The sequence below is a fragment of the Tachyglossus aculeatus genome, chromosome X1 (assembly GCF_015852505.1).
Source record: "Tachyglossus aculeatus isolate mTacAcu1 chromosome X1, mTacAcu1.pri, whole genome shotgun sequence".
In the NCBI taxonomy this organism is placed as follows: domain Eukaryota; kingdom Metazoa; phylum Chordata; class Mammalia; order Monotremata; family Tachyglossidae; genus Tachyglossus; species Tachyglossus aculeatus.
The window spans coordinates 80,398,053-80,411,359 of NC_052101.1; the positions used below are offsets into that span (position 1 = coordinate 80,398,053).

Here is a 13,307-nt window from a genome sequence, read left to right on the forward strand (position 1 = left end):
ACCACAGGGCTATTTGCAAGGGCACTGAATCAGGACTGTGAAGGCATTCTTTTAGAGGAAGTGGGAAAGTACCATTATTTGCATTGTTGATGTGTGAATGCTTAGGTGCTTTGAGAGCCCTTTGGTTGTTCTGTCTACCTGCTGATATCCTGAAAACACAATCTGAATATCAACTTCCAAGTAAATGGAGGTAGTTACAGAACTGTTTGTTGTTGCTGGTGTGTATGTTGTGTGTGTGTGTGTGTGTGTGTGTAGTTTGTAAATGCTGTCTCTTTTGTTTGAAGATGATGCTGCTGATGGCGTGGTCATTTATTGACCTGTGTAGGCATGGCTGATGAGCCCAATGTGTCACCGAAAATCCCTTCCATTCTGTATGCAAAGTAAGATTGCCTCTTGATACACAGTTACACTTGTGGGTTGATCTTCCAAAAGCCTTTGCTACAAGATTGTCACCCGATTACTATGTGCAGTATGTTAGGCTGAACTGTCTTCTGCTGTTGTTTCTCAGTAGTTCCCAGTTATGTCACGTCATTTCAGGATCTGTTTCATTTGTTATTAGACTGCATTTCTGCCTTCCTGTGTACAATTTCCCCATTTCAGTTCACCACAGAGCAGTTTGATTACTCTACTACCATAGAGTCTCCTCATGTGCACCTTCCAGCCGAAGTGTGATGCCGTAAACATTACTTCGATCCTGGTGGACTGACTGGTAAACAGGTATTGAAGCCTCATTTTACATGCAAGGGAATTGAGTCACAGAGAAGTGACTTGACCAAGGTCACACACCAGGCAAGTGGCAGAACCAGCATTAGAACCCAAGTCTCCACTCCCAGATCTGTGCTCTTTCCCTAGGGCTTGCTGCTTCTCAGGTGCATATATAAATGTGGCTAGGTACATGTGAAGATTCTCTCTGATTGTACTGATTCATTTACCTGCTGTATCACATAAATTTTGTTTTTGACTTTGCCTTTTGGTATCCTGATCTTCCAGAAGTCTCTGCTCATGGAGGATAATTGTCCAACACCAATCAATGGTATTTATTGAGAGCTCACTGTGTGCACAGCACTCTGCTAAGCGCTTGGGAGAGTACACTATAACAGAATTGGTAGACATGTTCCCTGCCCACAAGGAGCTTACAGCCTAGAGCTTGATTTGTCATCCGCAGTGGTCTCCAAACAGTATGTTGTTTGACAAATGTTTGAAAATCTATTTCATTGTGTCTCTAAAATCTCTTGTTCTGCCCTCCCTGCTACCAAATGTCCCATTTCATTATTTGGGTATCAATAGTCTGTTGTCATCCATTGGCAACATGAGGCATCCTTTACCCAAGAAATAGAATACCTGAAATTTTTTTTACCCAATCAGCCATTATTATATAATGATTGAAGCACAGGAGGAGTAAGGGGAATCCTCACCTATACTCTTATTGTTATTATTACTATTATGGCATTTATTAAGCACATACTATGTACTAAGCACTGGGGTAGATACAAGATTAGATCAGACACAGTCCCTGTTCCACGTGGGGCTTACAAACTGCCTTATCCCTATTTTATAGGAGAGAAAACTGAGGGTCATAGTGAAAACTATTAACCCAATGTTTCAGAACATTTTAGAACTATATCAACATCTTAGAGGCATTTATCCTGGTAGTTTTGGTCGGGGGCACCTAAGCTGAACCCATAGTGGTGCCTAATAGCAGTCCTAATGATAGAGAAAAAGAAGACAAGATGGTTGGGTGGTGGTAGAGGGATAGCATATGTAGCCAAGGGACACTTCTCCATCTCCCACCCAAAATCCTAACTAGAAAGAAGTGGCTGAAAGAGGATGTAAAGGGAGGCCTCTGGCCTTAGGCGCAAGGAGGAGTTAGCAAAAAGGACAAGCTCAGCTCTTAGTGAAGCTGATTTATTGAGCCAGGATGGAAAGATCCAGTTTCTGGCCTTTTGGACTCCTATTTTGAGGCTCTCCAGTCTTGACAGAGACTTGAGGTGAATGGAGCCTGGAACCCAGCCCAAAACACTGTGCAAAAGTGAACCAATTTGCCGCACTGAATCTCGTAGGGGTGAATATTCTCCTCCTAAATTGATACCTGTGACTGTGAGATCTGTGCTATACTGGACCACCCATTGTTGGGTAGGGAACCGTCTCTATATGTTGCTGACTTGTACTTCCCAAGTGCTTAGTATAGTGTTCTGCACACAGTAAGTGCTCAATAAATATGATCGAATGAATTAACGAATGAAGGACCAGGCCCCAAGTTTAGCTATCCCTGAGAAGGAGGCTGGGGAGGTTCTGGGCCCCTCTTCATTCTATTCTGCAAGACTTCAGTGCACTTGGAAGAATTCACATTGATTAAAGCCTTTGACTTTCCATCCTCTCTTCCTCCTCCCCATCCCAAGGCTCTTGGGAATTCCTGGGGATCTGAGAATTGTTTCAGCTCTGCAGGCGTCCTTGGCCCCTCCTGTCCTGGCTCAAACCTGTTGTCTGGAGTCAGTAACCCCTAAGGCCACCCTGAAACCCTGGCAGTCAGTCCTAGGCTCTTGCATTCTCAGAAAATTCACCATGGGGTTCATTCTCTTTGAGAAGTCAATAACATTTCAGGCACCTGCACAATTTAGATCAGGGTTTAGCAAGGCTGAAAGGTCCATGAGTGAGCAGAAGAATGCCCTTAAGATGTCTCTGCCCACTCAGCATCATAGATTATTTGTAAATAGATTGTATCTGAATGTCCTGCTTTAGCATCAGATATGATGTAGGGGAATTGTGAATCTCAGTACCCAATTAACCTAGGTGCTCAGAGAAAATTACTTGCATTGACAAAAGTCAAGCTTTGTTACTGTGGGGATTTGACAAAATCATTTTGAGTTCTTTGCATACTCAAGTAACCTCAATTTTAGATGTCAGTGGATTAAACCAGCATCCCATGGTATCCTTTGAGAATGGAGAGGGAGGAAGAGACTCTGGTTTTTGCCCTGATCCATGTTGATGTTTGGGCTGTGCAGAATTATTTTTGGAAACAAGTGCCTCTTGGCAAGCTGACATTTTTTTGAGTACCCCAGTCAAAGTGTTAGGTTGAAGAATAGTTGGGGTGAAGGGGATAAGAAAGATTGACAAGAAGAGGTGCATGATAAGTAATATGTGCAGAGCACTGTATAAAGTGCTTAACAGCACCATTCATTCAATTGTATTTATTGAGCACATACTGTGTGCAGAGCACTGTACTGAGTCCTTGGGAAAGTACAATGTAACAGTAAACTAATACAGTCCCTGCCCACAACGAGCCACTACTAATGTGATTTACATTTCTTGGCAATTTGTATCCATGGCTCCCTCCGTGTGAACATGGATGTCGCAGAGCACAACCATTGCAGCATTACACTAGGCATCCAGTTACCCCTGTCAGAGACAGACTACTGGAATGGATGAACCATTGGTCTGACCCAGTGATGGCACTGCTCATGGTCTTATGTGCTTATCAGTTTTGAAAAGGGAATGTTCAACTTAGGGTAGATTCCCTGTCAGTAACAGCTCTCTGAGCTCCTAGGCAAATACTCTTCTTGGAAAAGAATGTGATCTTTCATCGTCAGAACAAAAAGTCAAGAGTAATGTGTATTTAGATGCCTTTTTGGCTGGATAACTGTTGCGTGAGTTTGAAGAGAGTGCCATAAAATGATCCCTCTGTAGAAAAAAAAAAATTACCTAAAGCCAGGCTTACTTCAGAAGCATAAGGGGGTATGGAGATAGGAAATTCTAGTTTAGGTAAATTCTTCATCAACATGGTGAATTTTCCATATATATCAAATTATAGAAATGTCTCTATGTTGAGCTCTCCACACTTAAGTACTGGATAGGCAACTACTTATGTAACATTCGGTTCTTGACTTTGAAATAGTAACCTTGTTGGATGCTAACCCAAGTCACCTGATCAACTTGCTGACTTACTGAAGCATTTGGAGGAAATTTGGAGTCATACTCTACCAATGCGGTTAGAGTTAGAGCATGATGCAGTCAACCTAACTGGAGTTGTCAATGGCTTAACCACTATAGCCACACTGACCTGAGACCTGCCTCTACAGATGGCTAGACTTGTGTTGTGCCAGACTGAGTCCCTTGACTTCCTTTCCATGAAGTTCTAGACTTGGAAACTTCCCAAATGTGGTTGGCCAACAAGAGGGAGGAGTAGGATGACTATTTTGTTGGAAAAGTGTTTAGACAGCCCCTCTGTGTTGGGCTCTCTGAGTCTAAACCAACCCTGATTGATTTGGATTAATGGCTGAGATTGGGTAAGAAGTTAAATATGTATTCTTTAAAAAGCTTTTTCTGTAGAGTGCCTTCCTTGGAACTATAGATCTAGCATCAGAACATGTCTATCAACTCTGTTACAGTCTACTCTCCCAAGCGCTTAGTACAGTGCACTGCACATAGCATATCCATATCTTATTAATGTTTATCTCCCCATCCAGACTGTAAGATATCATGGGCCATTCATTCATTCAATCATATTTATTGACCGCTTACTGTGTGCAGAACACTGTACTAAGTACTTGGGAAGTACAAACTGGCAACATATAGAGACGGTCCCAACCCAACAATGGGCTCACAGTCTAGAAGGGGAATAATAATGATGGCATTTGTTAAGCACTTACTATGTGCCAAGCACTGTTCTAAGCACTAGGGTAGATACAAGGTAATTTGGTTGTCCCACGTGTCTTAACCCATTTTACAGATGAGATAACTGAGGCACAGAGAAGCTAAGTGACTTGTCCAGAGTCACACAGCTGATAATGGCAGAGCTGGGATTAGAACCCACGACCTCTGGCTCCCAAGCCCATGCTCTTTCCACTAAGCCATTCTGCTTCTCCTAACATCAGTACCAAATCTGTTGTATTGTACTCTCCCAAGTGCTTAGTACAGTGGTCTGCACAAATACCATTGATTGATAGAATGAACTGTTGGTCCACGACATTCAAAGCATTGTGGAGGCACTAAGGAGCGTTAGCTGATAGTGCTTGGCTGAGATCTTGCTAACCAGAGCTTAAAGGAACAGAAGGAAGCTTTACTGGCAATTGTCATCTTCATTTTTTCTTTCAGCCTAGATCAGCTGCTAAATTGACTCTAAGTATTACACAGTGGCATCCTTTGCAGAGGTTTTTATTTTTGGCTTAACTAGTTTGCCTAGTTCAGATTTCAACTTCACCTGGATGAAACGTTTTGGGTTTTTTTTTTCCTAAAAGCATCTTTAAATAGGTAATCAATTCCTGACTTGGTCTGTGACTACATCAATGACTTTAAAGTAGTATTGGGCTAAAATAAGAGAATCCAAATCCATGTGTTGAAAGGGACCTTGAGAGGACATCTAGGCCATTCATTCATTCATTCAATCGTATTTATTGAGCGCTTACTGTGTGCAGAGCACTGTACTAAGCACTTGGGAAGTACAAGTTGGCAACATATAGAGACGATCCCTACCCAACAGTGGGCTCACAGTCTAGAAGGGGGAGACAGAGAACAAAACAAAACATATTAACAAAATAAAATAAATAGAATAAACATGTACAAATAAAATAAATAAATAGAGTAATAAATACATACAAACATATATACATATATACAGGTGCTGTGGGGAGGGAAAGGAGGTAAGGTGGGGGGATGGGGAGGGGGAGGAGGGGGAGAGGATGGAGGGGGCTCAGTCTGGGAAGGCCTCCTGGAGGAGGTGAGCTCTCAGTAGGGCCTTGAAGGGAGGAAGAGAGCTAGCTTGGCGGATGGGCGGAGGGAGGGCATTCCAGGCCAGGGGGATGACGTGGGCTGGGGGTCGACGGCGGGACAGGCGAGAACGAGGCACAGTGAGGAGAATAGCGGCAGAGGAGCGGAGGGTACGGGCTGGGCTGTAGAAGGAGAGAAGGGAGGTGAGGTAGGAGGGGGCGAGGTGATGGACAGCCTTGAAGCCGAGGGTGAGGAGTTTTTGCTTGATGTGTAGGTTGATTGGTAGCCACTGAAGATTTTTGAGGAGGGGAGTCCATGACATGCCCATCTCACTGCCTTCAGGTCAGACCACACTTAAGTTGCCCCACCCAGATGGGCATGTTTTCTGTTGGATTCATGAAATAGGTTCCCTAACTTCCCTTTGATAACTCATCCCCGCAGTTTAATCCCTCAGAACAAAAGAGCATACTGTTTCTGTTCAATTAACTATCTTGCAAATAGCCACCAGCCAGAGTGAGAAATAATTATGCTGGACAAGTAATGAAAATGGATTCTTTCATTCATTTCAATGTGTACCTTCTGAGCTGCTTTCAAAAACATGATGCTGGCCATCATCAGGAAGAGGAAATAAAAGTGTGTTCATTTAACTTTTCGGAATCATTTGATGCTAATAGGCCTGGCCTCTGGATAGTCCCACTTAACACTGGTGATTGGGAGATCCACCAGGTTCCTCAGACTAAAGCATGATGAAATGGTTGGTAAAGTTAGATCTGAAAGTTTCATGTGTGAGTCTTTTCCCCATCATGGCCAGGGTGAACAAGGCCTGGATCCTGTTCAATCTATTCTATGCTGTCCTACTTGAAGATGAAACCAAGGATCCATAAGCTGGAGTCAAAATATGCTACCGATCCAGTGGGAAACACTTCCAGCCCAACAGGCTACAAGCATCATTAAAAATCATTTGAAACAGTGGTTCAGGAAATGCTCTATGCAAATAACTGTGCTTTAGAAGTGTACATATACCTGCTGTGTGACCTTGGGCAAGTCACTTAACTTTTCTGTGCCTCAGTTGCCTTATCTGCAAAATGGGAATTCAAACCTGTTCTTGCAACCAACTTAAACTGTGAGTCCCACATGGGACCTGACTACCTTATATCTACTCAGTTCTTAGCACATAGTAATTGCTTAACAAAGCCACAAATACCAATAGGTGCAGCACTGTGCTATGAACTGATAAATCCAAAAAAAAAAAGGAAAAAGGTACCGGCACACACCCAGGCAATCCTACACACAACTAGGGCTTAGGGTTTGTATCAACAAACACAGAATTTAAAGCTGTCAGCTAATTCAGCTACCTAGTCAGTACACTGTTCAATAACGCATGGATAGAAAAAGAGATAATAGATAGAATTTACAAGGCCAGCATAATCAATTAATCAGTCAGTGGTATTTAATGAGCAGGTACTGCGTACAGAGAATTCTTCTAAGAGTTTAGGAAAGTACAGTACAATAGAGTTGGTAGACACGATCCCTGCCCACAAGGAGCTTACAATCAATCAATCAACCATACTTATTGAGAGCTTACTGTGTGCAGAGTACTGGATTAAATGCTTGAGAGAGTACAATATAATGGAGTTGGTAGACATGTTCACTACCCACAATGAGCTTACAGTCCAGAGAGGGAGACAGACGTTAATATAAGTAAATTAATTATGGATATGTGCATAAATGTATGTACACAAATTATGGATATGTACATAAATTACAGTCTATTGGGAGAGACAGACATTAAAGAAAATTAGGGATAGGGGAAATAGAGTATCAGAATATTTACTGAATTATTGTGGGGCTGGGGTGAGTATCAAATGTTAAAGGTTAATATTTGATGCGGGGGGAAGGTGGACAGGGAAAATATAGTGCTTAGTCAAGTCTTAATCTTCAGAAGGTAGCAGTGTGGCCTAGTAGAAAGAGCATGGACTTGGGAGTCAGAGGACCTAGGTTCTAATCCCAGATCTGTCACGTGTCTGCTGTGTGACCTTAGACAAGTCACAACTTCTCTGTGCCTCAGTTACCTCACCTGTAAAATGGGGCTTAAGACTGTGAGCTACATGTGGGACATGGACTGTGTACCACCTAATTATCTTGTATCTACCTCAGAGCTTAATGCAGTGCATGACACATAGTAAGCCCTTAACAGATACCATTAAAAAAAGCTGCAAAACACTGTGGTGACAACAGGACTTCAGACTCCATACCAAGTTGAAGGTCTACAAGGCTGCTGTGAGACCCGGACCTATTATAGAAGACACAATCAGCTCCTAGAGCAGTTTCACCAACACCATCTACAAACCATATGCAGTATCCAGTGGCAAGACAAGGTCACCCTCCGTGAGTTCTGGAATGCAGACTGCTTACTGGCAATGAAGTGATAATCACAGCAGCGCAGCTCCGCTGGGCGGGATGTATGAGAAGAATGAATGACAGCAGGTTGCCTAAGGATATGTTGCTTGGTGAACTGGAATTGGACTGATCAGCCTCTCCTAGACCAAAGAAAGGCCTTGCAAAGGTTGGGATGCCAAGAGGCAGGCTGGCCACCACAGAGAGGCCCTGCATGGAATGCAGCCACAATCTATCATTAAGGGCAATCAAAAATGCAGCAGGATGTATTAGTCATGCATTGGCCTTTTCAGCCATATGGATAGGATCTTACCATCAGCAGGGTCATTGTCAAAAATGAAGGACAGATGTAGTATGTATATATAGGTATTCAGTAAACCTTATTGATAGCCTTACTACCAGCTCCATGAAGCCAGTGAAGTTCTTTGCCCCGGGAAATTATGCAGCCTGAAAATAGCAGCAGGGTCAAGAAGGGTTTGGACAAATTCATGGGAAGGTGGTCCATAATGGGTTACTTGAGAAAGTTATGAATTTATAGTTCAGGTTGTTGTATGGAATTGGGGTGGGTGTTAAGGAGGGCAACCATCTTACTGTTACTCCAAACATCCTTTTGCTATTGTTGGACATGGGATATTGGTTGTATGGACCTATAGACTGATCCAGTAATGGAATTTCTTATGTAATATGTCTTAAATTTTGGGTGTCTGTTTACAAAGTTAATTTATGAAGTCCAAATAGAACAGAACAGAACAAGCACATGATGTACCAACTGGATGCCATGATAAGTCACATATGTTGCACATGAACATTAGAGTCCCCATGGGCTCTCATCTGCATAGGATGATTTACACATGGTCCTGGATGAAATTAAGGAGTGGATTAGATTCCTTGAGCTGGAAGGCTTAGAGTGCTTATAATTTTTTTGTACAGATTCCTTTGTCTAGTTTGCTTTGGGTCATTTATTTTCCTGTTTTGTTGGGGTTTTTTTTCCATTGGGTCACCCAGAATATCACGCAGGTCTGTCTTGGGCCTCAATTTAAAAGAGTGCCCATCTTTACCCCTTGCCCCACTCTCCCACCCCCACCAGAAAAACCATACAAACCCTTTTTCACTTCTTCCCCAGTCCTAGCTTTCTGTTTGGGTCCCAGGATCATTCAGAATATTTTTTCTCTTTTGAAAGTGCAAATATCCTTGCCATTTTTTTTTTGCAAGCATCAATCCCTTTGTATGAACAGGAAGAGAGATGAACAGAGAGAGATGCTAAATGACCATTTGAGGTTGGAGACAGGGAAGAGATTAGGAATGAGCTTCTTACTTCTCCCTCGCCCATGTGTTCTTGGTTTTTGGGGTGTGTTTTTTGGATTAGGGACTTGTTACAGCAGTCTCATGCAGAACACAACTTTTTTGTCTGTTTTTTTGTTTGGAAATGTACAGCCCCATGGTATAGATGGATCCAAATGTATTTGGTAGCCATGCTGTGGAAATCCCTGAAATGTCTGAGAGGTGTAAAACTCCTGGCTCATCAAGTAGGAACAAGGGTTTTTACAGGATAGAAGAAGTCAATATGGATTGAAGAGACTCCAGGGAAGAGGTGGAGGTTCACTTGGGGATATTTATCCAGGTGTGCTAATGTTTTTAATGACCTCCTTTGCTTGTCCGGATAAGTGCCTTGTCTCAACTCGCCCATTCAGGTGACACTGTAGCATGCATGGTAAGATGTCATATGAGACAATTAGGAGGACTTGCATCATACTGTACATTTTGCAAAGTAACATCATCAGGGGTGCTAACTCTTCATTTTAAATGTGGAAGAGATCTTGGGGTGGAATGTTGGAGAGGGTGGAGTTTGAGGAGGTGTGGTGTCCAGTGTTAGAAGCACCCCCACCCCCTGCAAAAAGGTTCAAGGGGACTGGTGCAGGTGAGGAAAGGTCCAGACCCATCTCTGGAGCCTCTGGGGGACCCAAAAAGACTCTAACAGCAGAAGAGCCCAGTGGGGCAGAGAGTTCCCACCTGGACTTTTAAATCCACTGGAGGCCAGAGGAGCTCATGGCTTGTCCTCAGAGCCCCCATCTGTCTCCAGGGGACTGCCCACTCTGCCCCCAGATAAGACAATGGTTTCACTCCTTGCACTCCCCAGTCCCGTATGACCAATGGCTACCTTTGGTCACCATATATTTGGGAGTCCTGACTATCAGTGTTGTTAATGTGTGACTTAAAAGTCTATGACTGACAGGAGAGCTTCCAAACTAGCCGGTTAGAAAAAAGCAGCTAGATTTTCCTCCCAATAGTGGCCACAACCTAGGCAGTAGTAATGGGTGCAGATTTCTTTTAAGAGTTTGTGAGAGAGAGTTAGAGATGTCCATTTGGGCCAGTCATCTTTTGGGTGAAACTATTTGAGATCTTGGCCTATCTTGGCCTAATCCCTGATTATCCACTCCAAGAGTGATCCCCATTTATTTGTGACTACATTTCTCCTTTTGGGATAGGAAGGGAGAGCAGGAGATCCAGAGTGGTTGGGAGACAGCGTTTTTTTTTTCCCAGAGGTCTTCAGAGTGACCTGTTTCTCCAGGCACTCTAATTTCTCTTCAGCTTTCACTCTATTTCCCAAAGTATGGGTGGCATCATGTAGACTGGAGCTTCAAAGAGCATGATTCATTAGCTCAACATATTCCCTTCACTCAAACCCCAATGCTGTCCTTTCCTAGCCACTAGCTCTTCTGCCTGCCCCACCTCTTATCCTCTACAGGAAGTCATCGACATACGACTGTCCGAGTTCTGACGAACGACACTTCCGACATCTCTGAATTTACATCCTGTTTCAGGTTAATGACATCGGATCCAACTTAAGGACACCGGGCCCATAAGGTAAGTATCACATAACCCTGCCCCTTCTTCCTCGCGGCTTTCCTGTACCCCCTGCCCCCTCCCTCTGCTCGATGTTGCTCCTGCAGCCCCCCCCGCCCTTTGGCTCCCTCCCGATGGGGCCACAAAGCTGGGGGGCTTGGGCGGGACAGGGGAGGGGGCTGGCGGTGGCAATGCCCCTTCCCCACTGCTGTTACTGCTAACAGCAGTGGTGGTAGCAGCCACTACAGGGGTTGCTAGCAAGTCCCCCCTTTCTCTCCCAACCACCGGTGGCAGCAACAGCAGTGGTAGTAGCCACTGTGGGAATCTGTGCAGCACCCCTAGCCCCAATCCCCTTGCTTTGCGGCCGTGGAAAGGTCGGCAGTGGGAGGAACTGGAGGGGGAAAGCGGAGCCACCTAGCTCTGTTGGGTCATCACCTTAGGAAACCACTCCAGCTTGGGGAGGGAATCCTTGAGGGCCAGGAGCAGTTCAGGCAGTTCTGAAGTCTGCTTCAGCTCAGCCTGGCCTAGACTCTCCACTCAACTTCCTGGAACTGCTGGCTGCACTGCTGCCTCAGTGTCACCTCCATAGCAAGCTCCAGCAAGTGTTAAGTCCATCTCTCTCTTCTCTCTCTCTTCCTCTCTCTCTTCTCATATCACTCTGCATCCGGCTCCTCGCCGCTCTTCTGGGCTTTCCCCCAGTTTCTCCTTCAGTCTCAGCTGGTCTGAGTCTGAGGGGATTTCACAAAGAAACCACTTGGCATCATTGGGCAGATGTTTCACCCTTTTACCTGCCTGCTGGTCTACTTGTCTTAAAGGGACAGATAAACCCTGGCAATCTGGACATTTTTCAACAGCTACAGTACATGGCTCATCAACAAGCAATTGCTGGTCATGTCTACAAATGACATGGGTCTATTGTTTGAAATATTCCTGTGCTTTTTAGGTCATTTTTAAGTAGGAGTAATGCACACTGTACTTACTGTTCAGTTCAGTAGTCCCCTGGCATCCATGGATTTTTTGTTGTTGTTTGTCTGTGGTTTTGCCTATCCTCAGTTCACTGGATCTGAACCCTAGTCCTGCCCCCAGCCCCTTCAGTCTCTCGACTTTGGTTTCCCAGCAATCGCAGCTCTGCCTCTTCAGTGGCTGGCTGGCCACTTCCCTCTCACCCACCACTCCAGGAAAGCCCGGATGGCCTTGAGTTGCTGAATAAACTTTGGCCATTGGGCACAGATGGTATTCATGGTTTCCCCTCATTCGCCAGGTTTCTCTAATCAATCCACTATGACTACCAAGGGACTACTGTACTGTACTCTATTGCTGTGCTGTATGTGTAAACTTTTATGTGATCCTTGGATCCATATGATTATTTATTAAATGTGTTAATGTAGCTAGATTCCTTGTCTCTGATAGGGTATATGATTCTGTATAATTTTGGCAATAATAAGTGTATCTGACCTTAATTCAGGAAACAATCCCCCATTTGAAACATTGTCCCTGTAGGAAAATTACTTCAGACTTAGGGCTAGGGATTTCAATTGTGCCGTAATACTGAAGACTTCCTGTATTACTATCATTATCTTTCTGTGTTGTGCTTCCTATTTCCCTCCTGCCACCTCAAGGTGACCTGGATCTCAGTCTTTGGAAAACTGCAGAAATCACAGGTAGAACTTCAGACCAGGGCCTTGCCTCATTGTAACTGATGGATACGATAGTGAACAACTTCCCAGGTCAAAGATGTATGGATCCAACAGCAAGATAATTGTTGTCCCAGCAGAGAGTTTCTCTCTCCCTTATCCCAGGGGAGAGGAAGAAAGAAAAGTACCTCACTCGCAGGGATTCTCTTTACTTGGTATCTGACATCTGCTCATCTGAGGACTTGGATATTGTACCTTGATATTCAACAAGGTACTGAAGTATAAGGAAATGGCCTCAACTCTGCTTTCAAGGATATGAAAAGAGAGGTGGAGGTTCTGTTTCCAACACACTAATGTGCCCTGACCATTTTTTATAAGGCTGATCCTTAGAATCTCTTTTCTTTCATACATGTTGCTTCACTGGAACATGAAATCTAGGCTCTAAGCATTGTATTTAGGGTCATTTATTTTCAAATAATTTAAAGCATCCCAACATAATTGCTTAACACTCCAGGTACCAACCTGAAAGGAAACTTTTTTTAATTTTAGAAGCTTAATAGCATTGTGCTGGAGCCTGCCCAGTGCAAATCCATCTTATTTTAAAACAGAGTTTCAAGGATGGGCCAAAGGGTGTTTGACACACTCTTTGCTCAGTGTTGTTCATTTAGTTGACTGAAGATCCCTACACTTCCAGAATGCTCTGTGCATGGAGAACTTGAGGCTGGAAAA

At 43.9% G+C, this 13,307-nt stretch overlaps 1 protein-coding gene across 8 annotated transcripts in view; it reads left to right on the top strand.

Annotated features, from left to right (window-relative positions):
* The window catches only part of WNK2 (WNK lysine deficient protein kinase 2), a 148,167-nt gene that overhangs the window by 32,525 nt on the left and 102,335 nt on the right, over positions 1-13,307 (top strand). Inside the window, exon 1 of one of the 8 annotated variants that reach the window (XM_038772056.1) lies at positions 10,864-10,965. The exons of the other annotated variants lie outside the window; for them this stretch is intronic. The gene's annotated coding sequence lies outside the window, so the exon portion shown is untranslated. Of the gene's footprint in view, positions 1-10,863; positions 10,966-13,307 lie in introns of those variants that run through there. 8 annotated transcript variants of the gene reach the window in all.